Raw genomic sequence first — 25,457 nt, forward strand, 5'->3', positions numbered from 1 at the left:
GACTGCATGGGCCCCCTGTTCTTCGTTAGGCAGGCAGACTTTACACAGTGGTCTTTCCCCACCGCGCCTTGGCGGCAGCTGCCCCAAGCTGCCCCAAGCTTCAGCGCATCCCTCAACACTTATTTTTAAAACGGCAAGTGCAACCTCTCACTCGGCTGGTCTGCAGCAGCCGGAATACCGTTTGCGTACGCCGCCTCCCTGAGAGTGGTCCCGAAAGATCAAAAGCTTCACGCGTGAGCAACAGGCCGGTCCCGCCATTTCAGGGTGCAGCGTAGGAAGAAAGTCGAGCTGCGCGGCGAAGGCAAACGCCAGCGGCGTTGACGTTTTTTTCTCTTCGGGTGAAAGTCAGCTCCTTGAAAGGATCACACCGGCGGTGGGTGAGCTGCCTGAGGTCAGCGGGCACGTCCTGGACGTGTTGGGAGGCAACTTGAACCAGTCGGTAAGTTGCGGCCCAAACCCTAACCTGACGTGTACATGAAGCTGCGAGTCAGGTACTGTACCGGTAGAATCTGGCAGTTTCGGATGAGCACTCAAGACGATTTCTTCATGCCAGCACTGGCCGAAGCTGTGGAGATCAGCCAGTGGCTCAGGATCTCCCAGAGTGACAGATTTTCAGGGAGACAACAGCGTGACATTAGTGGAGGAGCGCGGCAAAGCATCAGCAAGGGAGAGGCACTGCTGGGTTCTCCTTCGATAGCTCAGCTGGTAGAGCGGAGGACTGTAGTCTGTCGCAAATCTGTCATTCCTTAGATCGCCGGCTCGAAGGGGCCTCAGCTGCTTTTTGGAAAGAGTGCGCATTCACCAGCACGCGGGCCACAGTAACACAGATGAGCTGAAAACGCGACAACGCTTTCAGGACGCATCGGCACACACCCTTGCCCCTCTGCAACCAGTCAGCTGTCTCCCTGCCGCGGCTGCAGCTGACGGCCAGCAGGGTGCCTTTTTTCAACTTTTTTTTAATTTCAAAAATATACTTTATTCATAAAATAATTTGATGGTCTGTACAGTTGGTCATGCCATACTTATGTAAACATGTACATACAGAGATCAGAAATTATCATTTTTATACAGGTCTGTACATTTTTCAATCATATGCCCATACAAATAGCTGAGGCGTCAGCAGAGCCCAAATGACTGCATGGGCCCCCTGTTCTTCGTTAGGCAGGCAGACTTTACACAGTGGTCTTTCCCCACCGCGCCTTGGCGGCAGCTGCCCCAAGCTTCAGCGCATCCCTCAACACGTAGTCCTGGACCTTGGAATGTGCCAGTCTGCAGCACTCAGTCGTGGTCAACTCCTTCAGCTGGAAGATCAGCAGGTTTCGGATCACCCAGAGAGCGTCCTTCACCGAGTTGCTGATCCTCCAGGCACAGTTGATGTTCGTCTTGGTGTGCGTCCCGGGGAACAGGCCGTAGAGCACGGAGTCCCGCGTCACGGCGCTGCTCGGGACGAACCTCGACAAACACCACTGCATTCCTCTCCAGACTTCCTCTGCTTTTTTCAACACAAACGCACAAAAGCACTTTGTGCTCACTGCAACCAAATGAAGTCTTCTATCAGTCAGGCGGGGCCCTGCGACGTCACCTCACGCTCGTGGTGGCTGCGCCAAGGTTGAAGTCATTTCGACCTCCAATCAGCAATTGCCATCTCCTCAGCACGTCTTTCCTCGTCCATGTGGCCTTCCGCCTCGCCTGAGTCCACCAGCTGCCGCTGCTGCTCCTCCGACAGGTTGGTTGTTTCATCGAGACTGGCATCAGCAATGTTTGGTCTCAGCCGTCCGACAGATGAGAGGATTTCCTGCACATCCCGGAGCGTGAGTGCTCAGGATCCACTGCGGAAGTAGTGAAAGCAGGGCCTGCTGGTCGATGGGGGGATTAGCTCAAATGGTAGAGCGCTTGCTTCGCATGCGAGAGGTAGCGGGATCGATGCCCGCATTCTCCACTTATTTTTAAAACGGCAAGTGCAACCTCTCACTCGGCTGGTCTGCAGCAGCCGGAATACCGTTTGCGTACGCCGCCTCCCTGAGAGTGGTCCCGAAAGATCAAAAGCTTCACGCGTGAGCAACAGGCCGGTCCCGCCATTTCAGGGTGCAGCGTAGGAAGAAAGTCGAGCTGCGCGGCGAAGGCAAACGCCAGCGGCGTTGACGTTTTTTTCTCTTCGGGTGAAAGTCAGCTCCTTGAAAGGATCACACCGGCGGTGGGTGAGCTGCCTGAGGTCAGCGGGCACGTCCTGGACGTGTTGGGAGGCAACTTGAACCAGTCGGTAAGTTGCGGCCCAAACCCTAACCTGACGTGTACATGAAGCTGCGAGTCAGGTACTGTACCGGTAGAATCTGGCAGTTTCGGATGAGCACTCAAGACGATTTCTTCATGCCAGCACTGGCCGAAGCTGTGGAGATCAGCCAGTGGCTCAGGATCTCCCAGAGTGACAGATTTTCAGGGAGACAACAGCGTGACATTAGTGGAGGAGCGCGGCAAAGCATCAGCAAGGGAGAGGCACTGCTGGGTTCTCCTTCGATAGCTCAGCTGGTAGAGCGGAGGACTGTAGTCTGTCGCAAATCTGTCATTCCTTAGATCGCCGGCTCGAAGGGGCCTCAGCTGCTTTTTGGAAAGAGTGCGCATTCACCAGCACGCGGGCCACAGTAACACAGATGAGCTGAAAACGCGACAACGCTTTCAGGACGCATCGGCACACACCCTTGCCCCTCTGCAACCAGTCAGCTGTCTCCCTGCCGCGGCTGCAGCTGACGGCCAGCAGGGTGCCTTTTTTCAACTTTTTTTTAATTTCAAAAATATACTTTATTCATAAAATAATTTGATGGTCTGTACAGTTGGTCATGCCATACTTATGTAAACATGTACATACAGAGATCAGAAATTATCATTTTTATACAGGTCTGTACATTTTTCAATCATATGCCCATACAAATAGCTGAGGCGTCAGCAGAGCCCAAATGACTGCATGGGCCCCCTGTTCTTCGTTAGGCAGGCAGACTTTACACAGTGGTCTTTCCCCACCGCGCCTTGGCGGCAGCTGCCCCAAGCTTCAGCGCATCCCTCAACACGTAGTCCTGGACCTTGGAATGTGCCAGTCTGCAGCACTCAGTCGTGGTCAACTCCTTCAGCTGGAAGATCAGCAGGTTTCGGATCACCCAGAGAGCGTCCTTCACCGAGTTGCTGATCCTCCAGGCACAGTTGATGTTCGTCTTGGTGTGCGTCCCGGGGAACAGGCCGTAGAGCACGGAGTCCCGCGTCACGGCGCTGCTCGGGACGAACCTCGACAAACACCACTGCATTCCTCTCCAGACTTCCTCTGCTTTTTTCAACACAAACGCACAAAAGCACTTTGTGCTCACTGCAACCAAATGAAGTCTTCTATCAGTCAGGCGGGGCCCTGCGACGTCACCTCACGCTCGTGGTGGCTGCGCCAAGGTTGAAGTCATTTCGACCTCCAATCAGCAATTGCCATCTCCTCAGCACGTCTTTCCTCGTCCATGTGGCCTTCCGCCTCGCCTGAGTCCACCAGCTGCCGCTGCTGCTCCTCCGACAGGTTGGTTGTTTCATCGAGACTGGCATCAGCAATGTTTGGTCTCAGCCGTCCGACAGATGAGAGGATTTCCTGCACATCCCGGAGCGTGAGTGCTCAGGATCCACTGCGGAAGTAGTGAAAGCAGGGCCTGCTGGTCGATGGGGGGATTAGCTCAAATGGTAGAGCGCTTGCTTCGCATGCGAGAGGTAGCGGGATCGATGCCCGCATTCTCCACTTATTTTTAAAACGGCAAGTGCAACCTCTCACTCGGCTGGTCTGCAGCAGCCGGAATACCGTTTGCGTACGCCGCCTCCCTGAGAGTGGTCCCGAAAGATCAAAAGCTTCACGCGTGAGCAACAGGCCGGTCCCGCCATTTCAGGGTGCAGCGTAGGAAGAAAGTCGAGCTGCGCGGCGAAGGCAAACGCCAGCGGCGTTGACGTTTTTTTCTCTTCGGGTGAAAGTCAGCTCCTTGAAAGGATCACACCGGCGGTAGGTGAGCTGCCTGAGGTCAGCGGGCACGTCCTGGACGTGTTGGGAGGCAACTTGAACCAGTCGGTAAGTTGCGGCCCAAACCCTAACCTGACGTGTACATGAAGCTGCGAGTCAGGTACTGTACCGGTAGAATCTGGCAGTTTCGGATGAGCACTCAAGACGATTTCTTCATGCCAGCACTGGCCGAAGCTGTGGAGATCAGCCAGTGGCTCAGGATCTCCCAGAGTGACAGATTTTCAGGGAGACAACAGCGTGACATTAGTGGAGGAGCGCGGCAAAGCATCAGCAAGGGAGAGGCACTGCTGGGTTCTCCTTCGATAGCTCAGCTGGTAGAGCGGAGGACTGTAGTCTGTCGCAAATCTGTCATTCCTTAGATCGCTGGCTCGAAGGGGCCTCAGCTGCTTTTTGGAAAGAGTGCGCATTCACCAGCACGCGGGCCACAGTAACACAGATGAGCTGAAAACGCGACAACGCTTTCAGGACGCATCGGCACACACCCTTGCCCCTCTGCAACCAGTCAGCTGTCTCCCTGCCGCGGCTGCAGCTGACGGCCAGCAGGGTGCCTTTTTTCAACTTTTTTTTAATTTCAAAAATATACTTTATTCATAAAATAATTTGATGGTCTGTACAGTTGGTCATGCCATACTTATGTAAACATGTACATACAGAGATCAGAAATTATCATTTTTATACAGGTCTGTACATTTTTCAATCATATGCCCATACAAATAGCTGAGGCGTCAGCAGAGCCCAAATGACTGCATGGGCCCCCTGTTCTTCGTTAGGCAGGCAGACTTTACACAGTGGTCTTTCCCCACCGCGCCTTGGCGGCAGCTGCCCCAAGCTTCAGCGCATCCCTCAACACGTAGTCCTGGACCTTGGAATGTGCCAGTCTGCAGCACTCAGTCGTGGTCAACTCCTTCAGCTGGAAGATCAGCAGGTTTCGGATCACCCAGAGAGCGTCCTTCACCGAGTTGCTGATCCTCCAGGCACAGTTGATGTTCGTCTTGGTGTGCGTCCCGGGGAACAGGCCGTAGAGCACGGAGTCCCGCGTCACGGCGCTGCTCGGGACGAACCTCGACAAACACCACTGCATTCCTCTCCAGACTTCCTCTGCTTTTTTCAACACAAACGCACAAAAGCACTTTGTGCTCACTGCAACCAAATGAAGTCTTCTATCAGTCAGGCGGGGCCCTGCGACGTCACCTCACGCTCGTGGTGGCTGCGCCAAGGTTGAAGTCATTTCGACCTCCAATCAGCAATTGCCATCTCCTCAGCACGTCTTTCCTCGTCCATGTGGCCTTCCGCCTCGCCTGAGTCCACCAGCTGCCGCTGCTGCTCCTCCGACAGGTTGGTTGTTTCATCGAGACTGGCATCAGCAATGTTTGGTCTCAGCCGTCCGACAGATGAGAGGATTTCCTGCACATCCCGGAGCGTGAGTGCTCAGGATCCACTGCGGAAGTAGTGAAAGCAGGGCCTGCTGGTCGATGGGGGGATTAGCTCAAATGGTAGAGCGCTTGCTTCGCATGCGAGAGGTAGCGGGATCGATGCCCGCATTCTCCACTTATTTTTAAAACGGCAAGTGCAACCTCTCACTCGGCTGGTCTGCAGCAGCCGGAATACCGTTTGCGTACGCCGCCTCCCTGAGAGTGGTCCCGAAAGATCAAAAGCTTCACGCGTGAGCAACAGGCCGGTCCCGCCATTTCAGGGTGCAGCGTAGGAAGAAAGTCGAGCTGCGCGGCGAAGGCAAACGCCAGCGGCGTTGACGTTTTTTTCTCTTCGGGTGAAAGTCAGCTCCTTGAAAGGATCACACCGGCGGTGGGTGAGCTGCCTGAGGTCAGCGGGCACGTCCTGGACGTGTTGGGAGGCAACTTGAACCAGTCGGTAAGTTGCGGCCCAAACCCTAACCTGACGTGTACATGAAGCTGCGAGTCAGGTACTGTACCGGTAGAATCTGGCAGTTTCGGATGAGCACTCAAGACGATTTCTTCATGCCAGCACTGGCCGAAGCTGTGGAGATCAGCCAGTGGCTCAGGATCTCCCAGAGTGACAGATTTTCAGGGAGACAACAGCGTGACATTAGTGGAGGAGCGCGGCAAAGCATCAGCAAGGGAGAGGCACTGCTGGGTTCTCCTTCGATAGCTCAGCTGGTAGAGCGGAGGACTGTAGTCTGTCGCAAATCTGTCATTCCTTAGATCGCCGGCTCGAAGGGGCCTCAGCTGCTTTTTGGAAAGAGTGCGCATTCACCAGCACGCGGGCCACAGTAACACAGATGAGCTGAAAACGCGACAACGCTTTCAGGACGCATCGGCACACACCCTTGCCCCTCTGCAACCAGTCAGCTGTCTCCCTGCCGCGGCTGCAGCTGACGGCCAGCAGGGTGCCTTTTTTCAACTTTTTTTTAATTTCAAAAATATACTTTATTCATAAAATAATTTGATGGTCTGTACAGTTGGTCATGCCATACTTATGTAAACATGTACATACAGAGATCAGAAATTATCATTTTTATACAGGTCTGTACATTTTTCAATCATATGCCCATACAAATAGCTGAGGCGTCAGCAGAGCCCAAATGACTGCATGGGCCCCCTGTTCTTCGTTAGGCAGGCAGACTTTACACAGTGGTCTTTCCCCACCGCGCCTTGGCGGCAGCTGCCCCAAGCTTCAGCGCATCCCTCAACACGTAGTCCTGGACCTTGGAATGTGCCAGTCTGCAGCACTCAGTCGTGGTCAACTCCTTCAGCTGGAAGATCAGCAGGTTTCGGATCACCCAGAGAGCGTCCTTCACCGAGTTGCTGATCCTCCAGGCACAGTTGATGTTCGTCTTGGTGTGCGTCCCGGGGAACAGGCCGTAGAGCACGGAGTCCCGCGTCACGGCGCTGCTCGGGACGAACCTCGACAAACACCACTGCATTCCTCTCCAGACTTCCTCTGCTTTTTTCAACACAAACGCACAAAAGCACTTTGTGCTCACTGCAACCAAATGAAGTCTTCTATCAGTCAGGCGGGGCCCTGCGACGTCACCTCACGCTCGTGGTGGCTGCGCCAAGGTTGAAGTCATTTCGACCTCCAATCAGCAATTGCCATCTCCTCAGCACGTCTTTCCTCGTCCATGTGGCCTTCCGCCTCGCCTGAGTCCACCAGCTGCCGCTGCTGCTCCTCCGACAGGTTGGTTGTTTCATCGAGACTGGCATCAGCAATGTTTGGTCTCAGCCGTCCGACAGATGAGAGGATTTCCTGCACATCCCGGAGCGTGAGTGCTCAGGATCCACTGCGGAAGTAGTGAAAGCAGGGCCTGCTGGTCGATGGGGGGATTAGCTCAAATGGTAGAGCGCTTGCTTCGCATGCGAGAGGTAGCGGGATCGATGCCCGCATTCTCCACTTATTTTTAAAACGGCAAGTGCAACCTCTCACTCGGCTGGTCTGCAGCAGCCGGAATACCGTTTGCGTACGCCGCCTCCCTGAGAGTGGTCCCGAAAGATCAAAAGCTTCACGCGTGAGCAACAGGCCGGTCCCGCCATTTCAGGGTGCAGCGTAGGAAGAAAGTCGAGCTGCGCGGCGAAGGCAAACGCCAGCGGCGTTGACGTTTTTTTCTCTTCGGGTGAAAGTCAGCTCCTTGAAAGGATCACACCGGCGGTGGGTGAGCTGCCTGAGGTCAGCGGGCACGTCCTGGACGTGTTGGGAGGCAACTTGAACCAGTCGGTAAGTTGCGGCCCAAACCCTAACCTGACGTGTACATGAAGCTGCGAGTCAGGTACTGTACCGGTAGAATCTGGCAGTTTCGGATGAGCACTCAAGACGATTTCTTCATGCCAGCACTGGCCGAAGCTGTGGAGATCAGCCAGTGGCTCAGGATCTCCCAGAGTGACAGATTTTCAGGGAGACAACAGCGTGACATTAGTGGAGGAGCGCGGCAAAGCATCAGCAAGGGAGAGGCACTGCTGGGTTCTCCTTCGATAGCTCAGCTGGTAGAGCGGAGGACTGTAGTCTGTCGCAAATCTGTCATTCCTTAGATCGCCGGCTCGAAGGGGCCTCAGCTGCTTTTTGGAAAGAGTGCGCATTCACCAGCACGCGGGCCACAGTAACACAGATGAGCTGAAAACGCGACAACGCTTTCAGGACGCATCGGCACACACCCTTGCCCCTCTGCAACCAGTCAGCTGTCTCCCTGCCGCGGCTGCAGCTGACGGCCAGCAGGGTGCCTTTTTTCAACTTTTTTTTAATTTCAAAAATATACTTTATTCATAAAATAATTTGATGGTCTGTACAGTTGGTCATGCCATACTTATGTAAACATGTACATACAGAGATCAGAAATTATCATTTTTATACAGGTCTGTACATTTTTCAATCATATGCCCATACAAATAGCTGAGGCGTCAGCAGAGCCCAAATGACTGCATGGGCCCCCTGTTCTTCGTTAGGCAGGCAGACTTTACACAGTGGTCTTTCCCCACCGCGCCTTGGCGGCAGCTGCCCCAAGCTTCAGCGCATCCCTCAACACGTAGTCCTGGACCTTGGAATGTGCCAGTCTGCAGCACTCAGTCGTGGTCAACTCCTTCAGCTGGAAGATCAGCAGGTTTCGGATCACCCAGAGAGCGTCCTTCACCGAGTTGCTGATCCTCCAGGCACAGTTGATGTTCGTCTTGGTGTGCGTCCCGGGGAACAGGCCGTAGAGCACGGAGTCCCGCGTCACGGCGCTGCTCGGGACGAACCTCGACAAACACCACTGCATTCCTCTCCAGACTTCCTCTGCTTTTTTCAACACAAACGCACAAAAGCACTTTGTGCTCACTGCAACCAAATGAAGTCTTCTATCAGTCAGGCGGGGCCCTGCGACGTCACCTCACGCTCGTGGTGGCTGCGCCAAGGTTGAAGTCATTTCGACCTCCAATCAGCAATTGCCATCTCCTCAGCACGTCTTTCCTCGTCCATGTGGCCTTCCGCCTCGCCTGAGTCCACCAGCTGCCGCTGCTGCTCCTCCGACAGGTTGGTTGTTTCATCGAGACTGGCATCAGCAATGTTTGGTCTCAGCCGTCCGACAGATGAGAGGATTTCCTGCACATCCCGGAGCGTGAGTGCTCAGGATCCACTGCGGAAGTAGTGAAAGCAGGGCCTGCTGGTCGATGGGGGGATTAGCTCAAATGGTAGAGCGCTTGCTTCGCATGCGAGAGGTAGCGGGATCGATGCCCGCATTCTCCACTTATTTTTAAAACGGCAAGTGCAACCTCTCACTCGGCTGGTCTGCAGCAGCCGGAATACCGTTTGCGTACGCCGCCTCCCTGAGAGTGGTCCCGAAAGATCAAAAGCTTCACGCGTGAGCAACAGGCCGGTCCCGCCATTTCAGGGTGCAGCGTAGGAAGAAAGTCGAGCTGCGCGGCGAAGGCAAACGCCAGCGGCGTTGACGTTTTTTTCTCTTCGGGTGAAAGTCAGCTCCTTGAAAGGATCACACCGGCGGTGGGTGAGCTGCCTGAGGTCAGCGGGCACGTCCTGGACGTGTTGGGAGGCAACTTGAACCAGTCGGTAAGTTGCGGCCCAAACCCTAACCTGACGTGTACATGAAGCTGCGAGTCAGGTACTGTACCGGTAGAATCTGGCAGTTTCGGATGAGCACTCAAGACGATTTCTTCATGCCAGCACTGGCCGAAGCTGTGGAGATCAGCCAGTGGCTCAGGATCTCCCAGAGTGACAGATTTTCAGGGAGACAACAGCGTGACATTAGTGGAGGAGCGCGGCAAAGCATCAGCAAGGGACAGCCACTGCTGGGTTCTCCTTCGATAGCTCAGCTGGTAGAGCGGAGGACTGTAGTCTGTCGCAAATCTGTCATTCCTTAGATCGCCGGCTCGAAGGGGCCTCAGCTGCTTTTTGGAAAGAGTGCGCATTCACCAGCACGCGGGCCACAGTAACACAGATGAGCTGAAAACGCGACAACGCTTTCAGGACGCATCGGCACACACCCTTGCCCCTCTGCAACCAGTCAGCTGTCTCCCTGCCGCGGCTGCAGCTGACGGCCAGCAGGGTGCCTTTTTTCAACTTTTTTTTAATTTCAAAAATATACTTTATTCATAAAATAATTTGATGGTCTGTACAGTTGGTCATGCCATACTTATGTAAACATGTACATACAGAGATCAGAATTTATCATTTTTATACAGGTCTGTACATTTTTCAATCATATGCCCATACAAATAGCTGAGGCGTCAGCAGAGCCCAAATGACTGCATGGGCCCCCTGTTCTTCGTTAGGCAGGCAGACTTTACACAGTGGTCTTTCCCCACCGCGCCTTGGCGGCAGCTGCCCCAAGCTTCAGCGCATCCCTCAACACGTAGTCCTGGACCTTGGAATGTGCCAGTCTGCAGCACTCAGTCGTGGTCAACTCCTTCAGCTGGAAGATCAGCAGGTTTCGGATCACCCAGAGAGCGTCCTTCACCGAGTTGCTGATCCTCCAGGCACAGTTGATGTTCGTCTTGGTGTGCGTCCCGGGGAACAGGCCGTAGAGCACGGAGTCCCGCGTCACGGCGCTGCTCGGGACGAACCTCGACAAACACCACTGCATTCCTCTCCAGACTTCCTCTGCTTTTTTCAACACAAACGCACAAAAGCACTTTGTGCTCACTGCAACCAAATGAAGTCTTCTATCAGTCAGGCGGGGCCCTGCGACGTCACCTCACGCTCGTGGTGGCTGCGCCAAGGTTGAAGTCATTTCGACCTCCAATCAGCAATTGCCATCTCCTCAGCACGTCTTTCCTCGTCCATGTGGCCTTCCGCCTCGCCTGAGTCCACCAGCTGCCGCTGCTGCTCCTCCGACAGGTTGGTTGTTTCATCGAGACTGGCATCAGCAATGTTTGGTCTCAGCCGTCCGACAGATGAGAGGATTTCCTGCACATCCCGGAGCGTGAGTGCTCAGGATCCACTGCGGAAGTAGTGAAAGCAGGGCCTGCTGGTCGATGGGGGGATTAGCTCAAATGGTAGAGCGCTTGCTTCGCATGCGAGAGGTAGCGGGATCGATGCCCGCATTCTCCACTTATTTTTAAAACGGCAAGTGCAACCTCTCACTCGGCTGGTCTGCAGCAGCCGGAATACCGTTTGCGTACGCCGCCTCCCTGAGAGTGGTCCCGAAAGATCAAAAGCTTCACGCGTGAGCAACAGGCCGGTCCCGCCATTTCAGGGTGCAGCGTAGGAAGAAAGTCGAGCTGCGCGGCGAAGGCAAACGCCAGCGGCGTTGACGTTTTTTTCTCTTCGGGTGAAAGTCAGCTCCTTGAAAGGATCACACCGGCGGTGGGTGAGCTGCCTGAGGTCAGCGGGCACGTCCTGGACGTGTTGGGAGGCAACTTGAACCAGTCGGTAAGTTGCGGCCCAAACCCTAACCTGACGTGTACATGAAGCTGCGAGTCAGGTACTGTACCGGTAGAATCTGGCAGTTTCGGATGAGCACTCAAGACGATTTCTTCATGCCAGCACTGGCCGAAGCTGTGGAGATCAGCCAGTGGCTCAGGATCTCCCAGAGTGACAGATTTTCAGGGAGACAACAGCGTGACATTAGTGGAGGAGCGCAGCAAAGCATCAGCAAGGGACAGCCACTGCTGGGTTCTCCTTCGATAGCTCAGCTGGTAGAGCGGAGGACTGTAGTCTGTCGCAAATCTGTCATTCCTTAGATCGCCGGCTCGAAGGGGCCTCAGCTGCTTTTTGGAAAGAGTGCGCATTCACCAGCACGCGGGCCACAGTAACACAGATGAGCTGAAAACGCGACAACGCTTTCAGGACGCATCGGCACACACCCTTGCCCCTCTGCAACCAGTCAGCTGTCTCCCTGCCGCGGCTGCAGCTGACGGCCAGCAGGGTGCCTTTTTTCAACTTTTTTTTAATTTCAAAAATATACTTTATTCATAAAATAATTTGATGGTCTGTACAGTTGGTCATGCCATACTTATGTAAACATGTACATACAGAGATCAGAATTTATCATTTTTATACAGGTCTGTACATTTTTCAATCATATGCCCATACAAATAGCTGAGGCGTCAGCAGAGCCCAAATGACTGCATGGGCCCCCTGTTCTTCGTTAGGCAGGCAGACTTTACACAGTGGTCTTTCCCCACCGCGCCTTGGCGGCAGCTGCCCCAAGCTTCAGCGCATCCCTCAACACGTAGTCCTGGACCTTGGAATGTGCCAGTCTGCAGCACTCAGTCGTGGTCAACTCCTTCAGCTGGAAGATCAGCAGGTTTCGGATCACCCAGAGAGCGTCCTTCACCGAGTTGCTGATCCTCCAGGCACAGTTGATGTTCGTCTTGGTGTGCGTCCCGGGGAACAGGCCGTAGAGCACGGAGTCCCGCCTCACGGCGCTGCTCGGGACGAACCTCGACAAACACCACTGCATTCCTCTCCAGACTTCCTCTGCTTTTTTCAACACAAACGCACAAAAGCACTTTGTGCTCACTGCAACCAAATGAAGTCTTCTATCAGTCAGGCGGGGCCCTGCGACGTCACCTCACGCTCGTGGTGGCTGCGCCAAGGTTGAAGTCATTTCGACCTCCAATCAGCAATTGCCATCTCCTCAGCACGTCTTTCCTCGTCCATGTGGCCTTCCGCCTCGCCTGAGTCCACCAGCTGCCGCTGCTGCTCCTCCGACAGGTTGGTTGTTTCATCGAGACTGGCATCAGCAATGTTTGGTCTCAGCCGTCCGACAGATGAGAGGATTTCCTGCACATCCCGGAGCGTGAGTGCTCAGGATCCACTGCGGAAGTAGTGAAAGCAGGGCCTGCTGGTCGATGGGGGGATTAGCTCAAATGGTAGAGCGCTTGCTTCGCATGCGAGAGGTAGCGGGATCGATGCCCGCATTCTCCACTTATTTTTAAAACGGCAAGTGCAACCTCTCACTCGGCTGGTCTGCAGCAGCCGGAATACCGTTTGCGTACGCCGCCTCCCTGAGAGTGGTCCCGAAAGATCAAAAGCTTCACGCGTGAGCAACAGGCCGGTCCCGCCATTTCAGGGTGCAGCGTAGGAAGAAAGTCGAGCTGCGCGGCGAAGGCAAACGCCAGCGGCGTTGACGTTTTTTTCTCTTCGGGTGAAAGTCAGCTCCTTGAAAGGATCACACCGGCGGTGGGTGAGCTGCCTGAGGTCAGCGGGCACGTCCTGGACGTGTTGGGAGGCAACTTGAACCAGTCGGTAAGTTGCGGCCCAAACCCTAACCTGACGTGTACATGAAGCTGCGAGTCAGGTACTGTACCGGCAGAATCTGGCAGTTTCGGATGAGCACTCAAGACGATTTCTTCATGCCAGCACTGGCCGAAGCTGTGGAGATCAGCCAGTGGCTCAGGATCTCCCAGAGTGACAGATTTTCAGGGAGACAACAGCGTGACATTAGTGGAGGAGCGCGGCAAAGCATCAGCAAGGGAGAGGCACTGCTGGGTTCTCCTTCGATAGCTCAGCTGGTAGAGCGGAGGACTGTAGTCTGTCGCAAATCTGTCATTCCTTAGATCGCCGGCTCGAAGGGGCCTCAGCTGCTTTTTGGAAAGAGTGCGCATTCACCAGCACGCGGGCCACAGTAACACAGATGAGCTGAAAACGCGACAACGCTTTCAGGACGCATCGGCACACACCCTTGCCCCTCTGCAACCAGTCAGCTGTCTCCCTGCCGCGGCTGCAGCTGACGGCCAGCAGGGTGCCTTTTTTCAACTTTTTTTTAATTTCAAAAATATACTTTATTCATAAAATAATTTGATGGTCTGTACAGTTGGTCATGCCATACTTATGTAAACATGTACATACAGAGATCAGAAATTATCATTTTTATACAGGTCTGTACATTTTTCAATCATATGCCCATACAAATAGCTGAGGCGTCAGCAGAGCCCAAATGACTGCATGGGCCCCCTGTTCTTCGTTAGGCAGGCAGACTTTACACAGTGGTCTTTCCCCACCGCGCCTTGGCGGCAGCTGCCCCAAGCTTCAGCGCATCCCTCAACACGTAGTCCTGGACCTTGGAATGTGCCAGTCTGCAGCACTCAGTCGTGGTCAACTCCTTCAGCTGGAAGATCAGCAGGTTTCGGATCACCCAGAGAGCGTCCTTCACCGAGTTGCTGATCCTCCAGGCACAGTTGATGTTCGTCTTGGTGTGCGTCCCGGGGAACAGGCCGTAGAGCACGGAGTCCCGCGTCACGGCGCTGCTCGGGACGAACCTCGACAAACACCACTGCATTCCTCTCCAGACTTCCTCTGCTTTTTTCAACACAAACGCACAAAAGCACTTTGTGCTCACTGCAACCAAATGAAGTCTTCTATCAGTCAGGCGGGGCCCTGCGACGTCACCTCACGCTCGTGGTGGCTGCGCCAAGGTTGAAGTCATTTCGACCTCCAATCAGCAATTGCCATCTCCTCAGCACGTCTTTCCTCGTCCATGTGGCCTTCCGCCTCGCCTGAGTCCACCAGCTGCCGCTGCTGCTCCTCCGACAGGTTGGTTGTTTCATCGAGACTGGCATCAGCAATGTTTGGTCTCAGCCGTCCGACAGATGAGAGGATTTCCTGCACATCCCGGAGCGTGAGTGCTCAGGATCCACTGCGGAAGTAGTGAAAGCAGGGCCTGCTGGTCGATGGGGGGATTAGCTCAAATGGTAGAGCGCTTGCTTCGCATGCGAGAGGTAGCGGGATCGATGCCCGCATTCTCCACTTATTTTTAAAACGGCAAGTGCAACCTCTCACTCGGCTGGTCTGCAGCAGCCGGAATACCGTTTGCGTACGCCGCCTCCCTGAGAGTGGTCCCGAAAGATCAAAAGCTTCACGCGTGAGCAACAGGCCGGTCCCGCCATTTCAGGGTGCAGCGTAGGAAGAAAGTCGAGCTGCGCGGCGAAGGCAAACGCCAGCGGCGTTGACGTTTTTTTCTCTTCGGGTGAAAGTCAGCTCCTTGAAAGGATCACACCGGCGGTGGGTGAGCTGCCTGAGGTCAGCGGGCACGTCCTGGACGTGTTGGGAGGCAACTTGAACCAGTCGGTAAGTTGCGGCCCAAACCCTAACCTGACGTGTACATGAAGCTGCGAGTCAGGTACTGTACCGGTAGAATCTGGCAGTTTCGGATGAGCACTCAAGACGATTTCTTCATGCCAGCACTGGCCGAAGCTGTGGAGATCAGCCAGTGGCTCAGGATCTCCCAGAGTGACAGATTTTCAGGGAGACAACAGCGTGACATTAGTGGAGGAGCGCGGCAAAGCATCAGCAAGGGAGAGGCACTGCTGGGTTCTCCTTCGATAGCTCAGCTGGTAGAGCGGAGGACTGTAGTCTGTCGCAAATCTGTCATTCCTTAGATCGCCGGCTCGAAGGGGCCTCAGCTGCTTTTTGGAAAGAGTGCGCATTCACCAGCACGCGGGCCACAGTAACACAGATGAGCTGAAAACGCGACAACGCTTTCAGGACGCATCGGCACACACCCTTGCCCCTCTGCAACCAGTCAGCTGTCTCCCTGCCGCGGCTGCAGCTGACGGCCAGCAGGGTGCCTTTTTTCAACTTTTTTTTAATTTCAAAAATATACTTTATTCATAAAATAATTTGATGGTCTGTACAGTTGGTCATGCCATACTTATGTAAACATGTACATACAGAGATCAGAAATTATCATTTTTATACAGGTCTGTACATTTTTCAATCATATGCCCATACAAATAGCTGAGGCGTCAGCAGAGCCCAAATGACTGCATGGGCCCCCTGTTCTTCGTTAGGCAGGCAGACTTTACACAGTGGTCTTTCCCCACCGCGCCTTGGCGGCAGCTGCCCCAAGCTTCAGCGCATCCCTCAACACGTAGTCCTGGACCTTGGAATGTGCCAGTCTGCAGCACTCAGTCGTGGTCAACTCCTTCAGCTGGAAGATCAGCAGGTTTCGGATCACCCAGAGAGCGTCCTTCACCGAGTTGCTGATCCTCCAGGCACAGTTGATGTTCGTCTTGGTGTGCGTCCCGGGGAACAGGCCGTAGAGCACGGAGTCCCGCGTCACGGCGCTGCTCGGGGCGAACCTCGACAAACACCACTGCATTCCTCTCCAGACTTCCTCTGCTTTTTTCAACACAAACGCACAAAAGCACTTTGTGCTCACTGCAACCAAATGAAGTCTTCTATCAGTCAGGCGGGGCCCTGCGACGTCACCTCACGCTCGTGGTGGCTGCGCCAAGGTTGAAGTCATTTCGACCTCCAATCAGCAATTGCCATCTCCTCAGCACGTCTTTCCTCGTCCATGTGGCCTTCCGCCTCGCCTGAGTCCACCAGCTGCCGCTGCTGCTCCTCCGACAGGTTGGTTGTTTCATCGAGACTGGCATCAGCAATGTTTGGTCTCAACCGTCCGACAGATGAGAGGATTTCCTGCACATCCCGGAGCGTGAGTGCTCAGGATCCACTGCGGAAGTAGTGAAAGCAGGGCCTGCTGGTCGATGGGGGGATTAGCTCAAATGGTAGAGCGCTTGCTTCGCATGCGAGAGGTAGCGGGATCGATGCCCGCATTCTCCACTTATTTTTAAAACGGCAAGTGCAACCTCTCACTCGGCTGGTCTGCAGCAGCCGGAATACCGTTTGCGTACGCCGCCTCCCTGAGAGTGGTCCCGAAAGATCAAAAGCTTCACGCGTGAGCAACAGGCCGGTCCCGCCATTTCAGGGTGCAGCGTAGGAAGAAAGTCGAGCTGCGCGGCGAAGGCAAACGCCAGCGGCGTTGACGTCTTTTTCTCTTCGGGTGAAAGTCAGCTCCTTGAAAGGATCACACCGGCGGTGGGTGAGCTGCCTGAGGTCAGCGGGCACGTCCTGGACGTGTTGGGAGGCAACTTGAACCAGTCGGTAAGTTGCGGCCCAAACCCTAACCTGACGTGTACATGAAGCTGCGAGTCAGGTACTGTACCGGTAGAATCTGGCAGTTTCGGATGAGCACTCAAGACGATTTCTTCATGCCAGCACTGGCCGAAGCTGTGGAGATCAGCCAGTGGCTCAGGATCTCCCAGAGTGACAGATTTTCAGGGAGACAACAGCGTGACATTAGTGGAGGAGCGCGGCAAAGCATCAGCAAGGGAGAGGCACTGCTGGGTTCTCCTTCGATAGCTCAGCTGGTAGAGCGGAGGACTGTAGTCTGTCGCAAATCTGTCATTCCTTAGATCGCCGGCTCGAAGGGGCCTCAGCTGCTTTTTGGAAAGAGTGCGCATTCACCAGCACGCGGGCCACAGTAACACAGATGAGCTGAAAACGCGACAACGCTTTCAGGACGCATCGGCACACACCCTTGCCCCTCTGCAACCAGTCAGCTGTCTCCCTGCCGCGGCTGCAGCTGACGGCCAGCAGGGTGCCTTTTTTCAACTTTTTTTTAATTTCAAAAATATACTTTATTCATAAAATAATTTGATGGTCTGTACAGTTGGTCATGCCATACTTATGTAAACATGTACATACAGAGATCAGAAATTATCATTTTTATACAGGTCTGTACATTTTTCAATCATATGCCCATACAAATAGCTGAGGCGTCAGCAGAGCCCAAATGACTGCATGGGCCCCCTGTTCTTCGTTAGGCAGGCAGACTTTACACAGTGGTCTTTCCCCACCGCGCCTTGGCGGCAGCTGCCCCAAGCTTCAGCGCATCCCTCAACACGTAGTCCTGGACCTTGGAATGTGCCAGTCTGCAGCACTCAGTCGTGGTCAACTCCTTCAGCTGGAAGATCAGCAGGTTTCGGATCACCCAGAGAGCGTCCTTCACCGAGTTGCTGATCCTCCAGGCACAGTTGATGTTCGTCTTGGTGTGCGTCCCGGGGAACAGGCCGTAGAGCACGGAGTCCCGCGTCACGGCGCTGCTCGGGACGAACCTCGACAAACACCACTGCATTCCTCTCCAGACTTCCTCTGCTTTTTTCAACACAAACGCACAAAAGCACTTTGTGCTCACTGCAACCAAATGAAGTCTTCTATCAGTCAGGCGGGGCCCTGCGACGTCACCTCACGCTCGTGGTGGCTGCGCCAAGGTTGAAGTCATTTCGACCTCCAATCAGCAATTGCCATCTCCTCAGCACGTCTTTCCTCGTCCATGTGGCCTTCCGCCTCGCCTGAGTCCACCAGCTGCCGCTGCTGCTCCTCCGACAGGTTGGTTGTTTCATCGAGACTGGCATCAGCAATGTTTGGTCTCAGCCGTCCGACAGATGAGAGGATTTCCTGCACATCCCGGAGCGTGAGTGCTCAGGATCCACTGCGGAAGTAGTGAAAGCAGGGCCTGCTGGTCGATGGGGGGATTAGCTCAAATGGTAGAGCGCTTGCTTCGCATGCGAGAGGTAGCGGGATCGATGCCCGCATTCTCCACTTATTTTTAAAACGGCAAGTGCAACCTCTCACTCGGCTGGTCTGCAGCAGCCGGAATACCGTTTGCGTACGCCGCCTCCCTGAGAGTGGTCCCGAAAGATCAAAAGCTTCACGCGTGAGCAACAGGCCGGTCCCGCCATTTCAGGGTGCAGCGTAGGAAGAAAGTCGAGCTGCGCGGCGAAGGCAAACGCCAGCGGCGTTGACGTTTTTTTCTCTTCGGGTGAAAGTCAGCTCCTTGAAAGGATCACACCGGCGGTAGGTGAGCTGCCTGAGGTCAGCGGGCACGTCCTGGACGTGTTGGGAGGCAACTTGAACCAGTCGGTAAGTTGCGGCCCAAACCCTAACCTGACGTGTACATGAAGCTGCGAGTCAGGTACTGTACCGGAAGAATCTGGCAGTTTCGGATGAGCACTCAAGACGATTTCTTCATGCCAGCACTGGCCGAAGCTGTGGAGATCAGCCAGTGGCTCAGGATCTCCCAGAGTGACAGATTTTCAGGGAGACAACAGCGTGACATTAGTGGAGGAGCGCGGCAAAGCATCAGCAAGGGACAGCCACTGCTGGGTTCTCCTTCGATAGCTCAGCTGGTAGAGCGGAGGACTGTAGTCTGTCGCAAATCTGTCATTCCTTAGATCGCCGGCTCGAAGGGGCCTCAGCTGCTTTTTGGAAAGAGTGCGCATTCACCAGCACGCGGGCCACAGTAACACAGATGAGCTGAAAACGCGACAACGCTTTCAGGACGCATCGGCACACACCCTTGCCCCTCTGCAACCAGTCAGCTGTCTCCCTGCCGCGGCTGCAGCTGACGGCCAGCAGGGTGCCTTTTTTCAACTTTTTTTTAATTTCAAAAATATACTTTATTCATAAAATAATTTGATGGTCTGTACAGTTGGTCATGCCATACTTATGTAAACATGTACATACAGAGATCAGAAATTATCATTTTTATACAGGTCTGTACATTTTTCAATCATATGCCCATACAAATAGCTGAGGCGTCAGCAGAGCCCAAATGACTGCATGGGCCCCCTGTTCTTCGTTAGGCAGGCAGACTTTACACAGTGGTCTTTCCCCACCGCGCCTTGGCGGCAGCTGCCCCAAGCTTCAGCGCATCCCTCAACACGTAGTCCTGGACCTTGGAATGTGCCAGTCTGCAGCACTCAGTCGTGGTCAACTCCTTCAGCTGGAAGATCAGCAGGTTTCGGATCACCCAGAGAGCGTCCTTCACCGAGTTGCTGATCCTCCAGGCACAGTTGATGTTCGTCTTGGTGTGCGTCCCGGGGAACAGGCCGTAGAGCACGGAGTCCCGCGTCACGGCGCTGCTCGGGGCGAACCTCGACAAACACCACTGCATTCCTCTCCAGACTTCCTCTGCTTTTTTCAACACAAACGCACAAAAGCACTTTGTGCTCACTGCAACCAAATGAAGTCTTCTATCAGTCAGGCGGGGCCCTGCGACGTCACCTCACGCTCGTGGTGGCTGCGCCAAGGTTGAAGTCATTTCGACCTCCAATCAGCAATTGCCATCTCCTCAGCACGTCTTTCCTCGTCCATGTGGCCTTCCGCCTCGCCTGAGTCCACCAGCTGCCGCTGCTGCTCCTCCGACAGGTTGGTTGTTTCATCGAGACTGGCATCAGCAATGTTTGGTCTCAACCGTCCGACAGATGAGAGGATTTCCTGCACATCCCGGAGCGTGAGTGCTCAGGATCCACTGCGGAAGTAGTGAAAGCAGGGCCTGCTGTTCGATGGGGGGATTAGCTCAAATGGTAGAGCGCTTGCTTCGCATGCGAGAGGTAGCGGGATCGATGCCCGCATTCTCCACTTATTTTTAAAACGGCAAGTGCAACCTCTCACTCGGCTGGTCTGCAGCAGCCGGAATACCGTTTGCGTACGCCGCCTCCCTGAGAGTGGTCCCGAAAGATCAAAAGCTTCACGCGTGAGCAACAGGCCGGTCCCGCCATTTCAGGGTGCAGCGTAGGAAGAAAGTCGAGCTGCGCGGCGAAGGCAAACGCCAGCGGCGTTGACGTCTTTTTCTCTTCGGGTGAAAGTCAGCTCCTTGAAAGGATCACACCGGCGGTGGGTGAGCTGCCTGAGGTCAGCGGGCACGTCCTGGACGTGTTGGGAGGCAACTTGAACCAGTCGGTAAGTTGCGGCCCAAACCCTAACCTGACGTGTACATGAAGCTGCGAGTCAGGTACTGTACCGGTAGAATCTGGCAGTTTCGGATGAGCACTCAAGACGATTTCTTCATGCCAGCACTGGCCGAAGCTGTGGAGATCAGCCAGTGGCTCAGGATCTCCCAGAGTGACAGATTTTCAGGGAGACAACAGCGTGACATTAGTGGAGGAGCGCGGCAAAGCATCAGCAAGGGAGAGGCACTGCTGGGTTCTCCTTCGATAGCTCAGCTGGTAGAGCGGAGGACTGTAGTCTGTCGCAAATCTGTCATTCCTTAGATCGCCGGCTCGAAGGGGCCTCAGCTGCTTTTTGGAAAGAGTGCGCATTCACCAGCACGCGGGCCACAGTAACACAGATGAGCTGAAAACGCGACAACGCTTTCAGGACGCATCGGCACACACCCTTGCCCCTCTGCAACCAGTCAGCTGTCTCCCTGCCGCGGCTGCAGCTGACGGCCAGCAGGGTGCCTTTTTTCAACTTTTTTTTAATTTCAAAAATATACTTTATTCATAAAATAATTTGATGGTCTGTACAGTTGGTCATGCCATACTTATGTAAACATGTACATACAGAGATCAGAAATTATCATTTTTATACAGGTCTGTACATTTTTCAATCATATGCCCATACAAATAGCTGAGGCGTCAGCAGAGCCCAAATGACTGCATGGGCCCCCTGTTCTTCGTTAGGCAGGCAGACTTTACACAGTGGTCTTTCCCCACCGCGCCTTGGCGGCAGCTGCCCCAAGCTTCAGCGCATCCCTCAACACGTAGTCCTGGACCTTGGAATGTGCCAGTCTGCAGCACTCAGTCGTGGTCAACTCCTTCAGCTGGAAGATCAGCAGGTTTCGGATCACCCAGAGAGCGTCCTTCACCGAGTTGCTGATCCTCCAGGCACAGTTGATGTTCGTCTTGGTGTGCGTCCCGGGGAACAGGCCGTAGAGCACGGAGTCCCGCGTCACGGCGCTGCTCGGGACGAACCTCGACAAACACCACTGCATTCCTCTCCAGACTTCCTCTGCTTTTTTCAACACAAACGCACAAAAGCACTTTGTGCTCACTGCAACCAAATGAAGTCTTCTATCAGTCAGGCGGGGCCCTGCGACGTCACCTCACGCTCGTGGTGGCTGCGCCAAGGTTGAAGTCATTTCGACCTCCAATCAGCAATTGCCATCTCCTCAGCACGTCTTTCCTCGTCCATGTGGCCTTCCGCCTCGCCTGAGTCCACCAGCTGCCGCTGCTGCTCCTCCGACAGGTTGGTTGTTTCATCGAGACTGGCATCAGCAATGTTTGGTCTCAGCCGTCCGACAGATGAGAGGATTTCCTGCACATCCCGGAGCGTGAGTGCTCAGGATCCACTGCGGAAGTAGTGAAAGCAGGGCCTGCTGGTCGATGGGGGGATTAGCTCAAATGGTAGAGCGCTTGCTTCGCATGCGAGAGGTAGCGGGATCGATGCCCGCATTCTCCACTTATTTTTAAAACGGCAAGTGCAACCTCTCACTCGGCTGGTCTGCAGCAGCCGGAATACCGTTTGCGTACGCCGCCTCCCTGAGAGTGGTCCCGAAAGATCAAAAGCTTCACGCGTGAGCAACAGGCCGGTCCCGCCATTTCAGGGTGCAGCGTAGGAAGAAAGTCGAGCTGCGCGGCGAAGGCAAACGCCAGCGGCGTTGACGTTTTTTTCTCTTCGGGTGAAAGTCAGCTCCTTGAAAGGATCACACCGGCGGTAGGTGAGCTGCCTGAGGTCAGCGGGCACGTCCTGGACGTGTTGGGAGGCAACTTGAACCAGTCGGTAAGTTGCGGCCCAAACCCTAACCTGACGTGTACATGAAGCTGCGAGTCAGGTACTGTACCGGTAGAATCTGGCAGTTTCGGATGAGCACTCAAGACGATTTCTTCATGCCAGCACTGGCCGAAGCTGTGGAGATCAGCCAGTGGCTCAGGATCTCCCAGAGTGACAGATTTTCAGGGAGACAACAGCGTGACATTAGTGGAGGAGCGCGGCAAAGCATCAGCAAGGGACAGCCACTGCTGGGTTCTCCTTCGATAGCTCAGCTGGTAGAGCGGAGGACTGTAGTCTGTCGCAAATCTGTCATTCCTTAGATCGCCGGCTCGAAGGGGCCTCAGCTGCTTTTTGGAAAGAGTGCGCATTCACCAGCACGCGGGCCACAGTAACACAGATGAGCTGAAAACGCGACAACGCTTTCAGGACGCATCGGCACACACCCTTGCCCCTCTGCAACCAGTCAGCTGTCTCCCTGCCGCGGCTGCAGCTGACGGCCAGCAGGGTGCCTTTTTTCAACTTTTTTTTAATTTCAAAAATATACTTTATTCATAAAATAATTTGATGGTCTGTACAGTTGGTCATGCCATACTTATGTAAACATGTACATACAGAGATCAGAAATTATCATTTTTATACAGGTCTGTACATTTTTCAATCATATGCCCATACAAATAGCTGAGGCGTCAGCAGAGCCCAAATGACTGCATGGGCCCCCTGTTCTTCGTTAGGCAGGCAGACTTTACACAGTGGTCTTTCCCCACCGCGCCTTGGCGGCAGCTGCCCCAAGCTTCAGCGCATCCCTCAACACGTAGTCCTGGACCTTGGAATGTGCCAGTCTGCAGCACTCAGTCGTGGTCAACTCCTTCAGCTGGAAGATCAGCAGGTTTCGGATCACCCAGAGAGCGTCCTTCACCGAGTTGCTGATCCTCCAGGCACAGTTGATGTTCGTCTTGGTGTGCGTCCCGGGGAACAGGCCGTAGAGCACGGAGTCCCGCGTCACGGCGCTGCTCGGGACGAACCTCGACAAACACCACTGCATTCCTCTCCAGACTTCCTCTGCTTTTTTCAACACAAACGCACAAAAGCACTTTGTGCTCACTGCAACCAAATGAAGTCTTCTATCAGTCAGGCGGGGCCCTGCGACGTCACCTCACGCTCGTGGTGGCTGCGCCAAGGTTGAAGTCATTTCGACCTCCAATCAGCAATTGCCATCTCCTCAGCACGTCTTTCCTCGTCCATGTGGCCTTCCGCCTCGCCTGAGTCCACCAGCTGCCGCTGCTGCTCCTCCGACAGGTTGGTTGTTTCATCGAGACTGGCATCAGCAATGTTTGGTCTCAGCCGTCCGACAGATGAGAGGATTTCCTGCACATCCCGGAGCGTGAGTGCTCAGGATCCACTGCGGAAGTAGTGAAAGCAGGGCCTGCTGGTCGATGGGGGGATTAGCTCAAATGGTAGAGCGCTTGCTTCGCATGCGAGAGGTAGCGGGATCGATGCCCGCATTCTCCACTTATTTTTAAAACGGCAAGTGCAACCTCTCACTCGGCTGGTCTGCAGCAGCCGGAATACCGTTTGCGTACGCCGCCTCCCTGAGAGTGGTCCCGAAAGATCAAAAGCTTCACGCGTGAGCAACAGGCCGGTCCCGCCATTTCAGGGTGCAGCGTAGGAAGAAAGTCGAGCTGCGCGGCGAAGGCAAACGCCAGCGGCGTTGACGTTTTTTTCTCTTCGGGTGAAAGTCAGCTCCTTGAAAGGATCACACCGGCGGTGGGTGAGCTGCCTGAGGTCAGCGGGCACGTCCTGGACGTGTTGGGAGGCAACTTGAACCAGTCGGTAAGTTGCGGCCCAAACCCTAACCTGACGTGTACATGAAGCTGCGAGTCAGGTACTGTACCGGTAGAATCTGGCAGTTTCGGATGAGCACTCAAGACGATTTCTTCATGCCAGCACTGGCCGAAGCTGTGGAGATCAGCCAGTGGCTCAGGATCTCCCAGAGTGACAGATTTTCAGGGAGACAACAGCGTGACATTAGTGGAGGAGCGCGGCAAAGCATCAGCAAGGGACAGCCACTGCTGGGTTCTCCTTCGATAGCTCAGCTGGTAGAGCGGAGGACTGTAGTCTGTCGCAAATCTGTCATTCCTTAGATCGCCGGCTCGAAGGGGCCTCAGCTGCTTTTTGGAAAGAGTGCGCATTCACCAGCACGCGGGCCACAGTAACACAGATGAGCTGAAAACGCGACAACGCTTTCAGGACGCATCGGCACACACCCTTGCCCCTCTGCAACCAGTCAGCTGTCTCCCTGCCGCGGCTGCAGCTGACGGCCAGCAGGGTGCCTTTTTTCAACTTTTTTTTAATTTCAAAAATATACTTTATTCATAAAATAATTTGATGGTCTGTACAGTTGGTCATGCCATACTTATGTAAACATGTACATACAGAGATCAGAAATTATCATTTTTATACAGGTCTGTACATTTTTCAATCATATGCCCATACAAATAGCTGAGGCGTCAGCAGAGCCCAAATGACTGCATGGGCCCCCTGTTCTTCGTTAGGCAGGCAGACTTTACACAGTGGTCTTTCCCCACCGCGCCTTGGCGGCAGCTGCCCCAAGCTTCAGCGCATCCCTCAACACGTAGTCCTGGACCTTGGAATGTGCCAGTCTGCAGCACTCAGTCGTGGTCAACTCCTTCAGCTGGAAGATCAGCAGGTTTCGGATCACCCAGAGAGCGTCCTTCACCGAGTTGCTGATCCTCCAGGCACAGTTGATGTTCGTCTTGGTGTGCGTCCCGGGGAACAGGCCGTAGAGCACGGAGTCCCGCGTCACGGCGCTGCTCGGGACGAACCTCGACAAACACCACTGCATTCCTCTCCAGACTTCCTCTGCTTTTTTCAACACAAACGCACAAAAGCACTTTGTGCTCACTGCAACCAAATGAAGTCTTCTATCAGTCAGGCGGGGCCCTGCGACGTCACCTCACGCTCGTGGTGGCTGCGCCAAGGTTGAAGTCATTTCGACCTCCAATCAGCAATTGCCATCTCCTCAGCACGTCTTTCCTCGTCCATGTGGCCTTCCGCCTCGCCTGAGTCCACCAGCTGCCGCTGCTGCTCCTCCGACAGGTTGGTTGTTTCATCGAGACTGGCATCAGCAATGTTTGGTCTCAGCCGTCCGACAGAT

This window comes from Chiloscyllium plagiosum, unplaced genomic scaffold, assembly GCF_037043375.1.
Source record: "Chiloscyllium plagiosum isolate Xiang-an unplaced genomic scaffold, Cpla_swu_hap1 HiC_scaffold_55, whole genome shotgun sequence".
NCBI lineage: Eukaryota > Metazoa > Chordata > Chondrichthyes > Orectolobiformes > Hemiscylliidae > Chiloscyllium > Chiloscyllium plagiosum.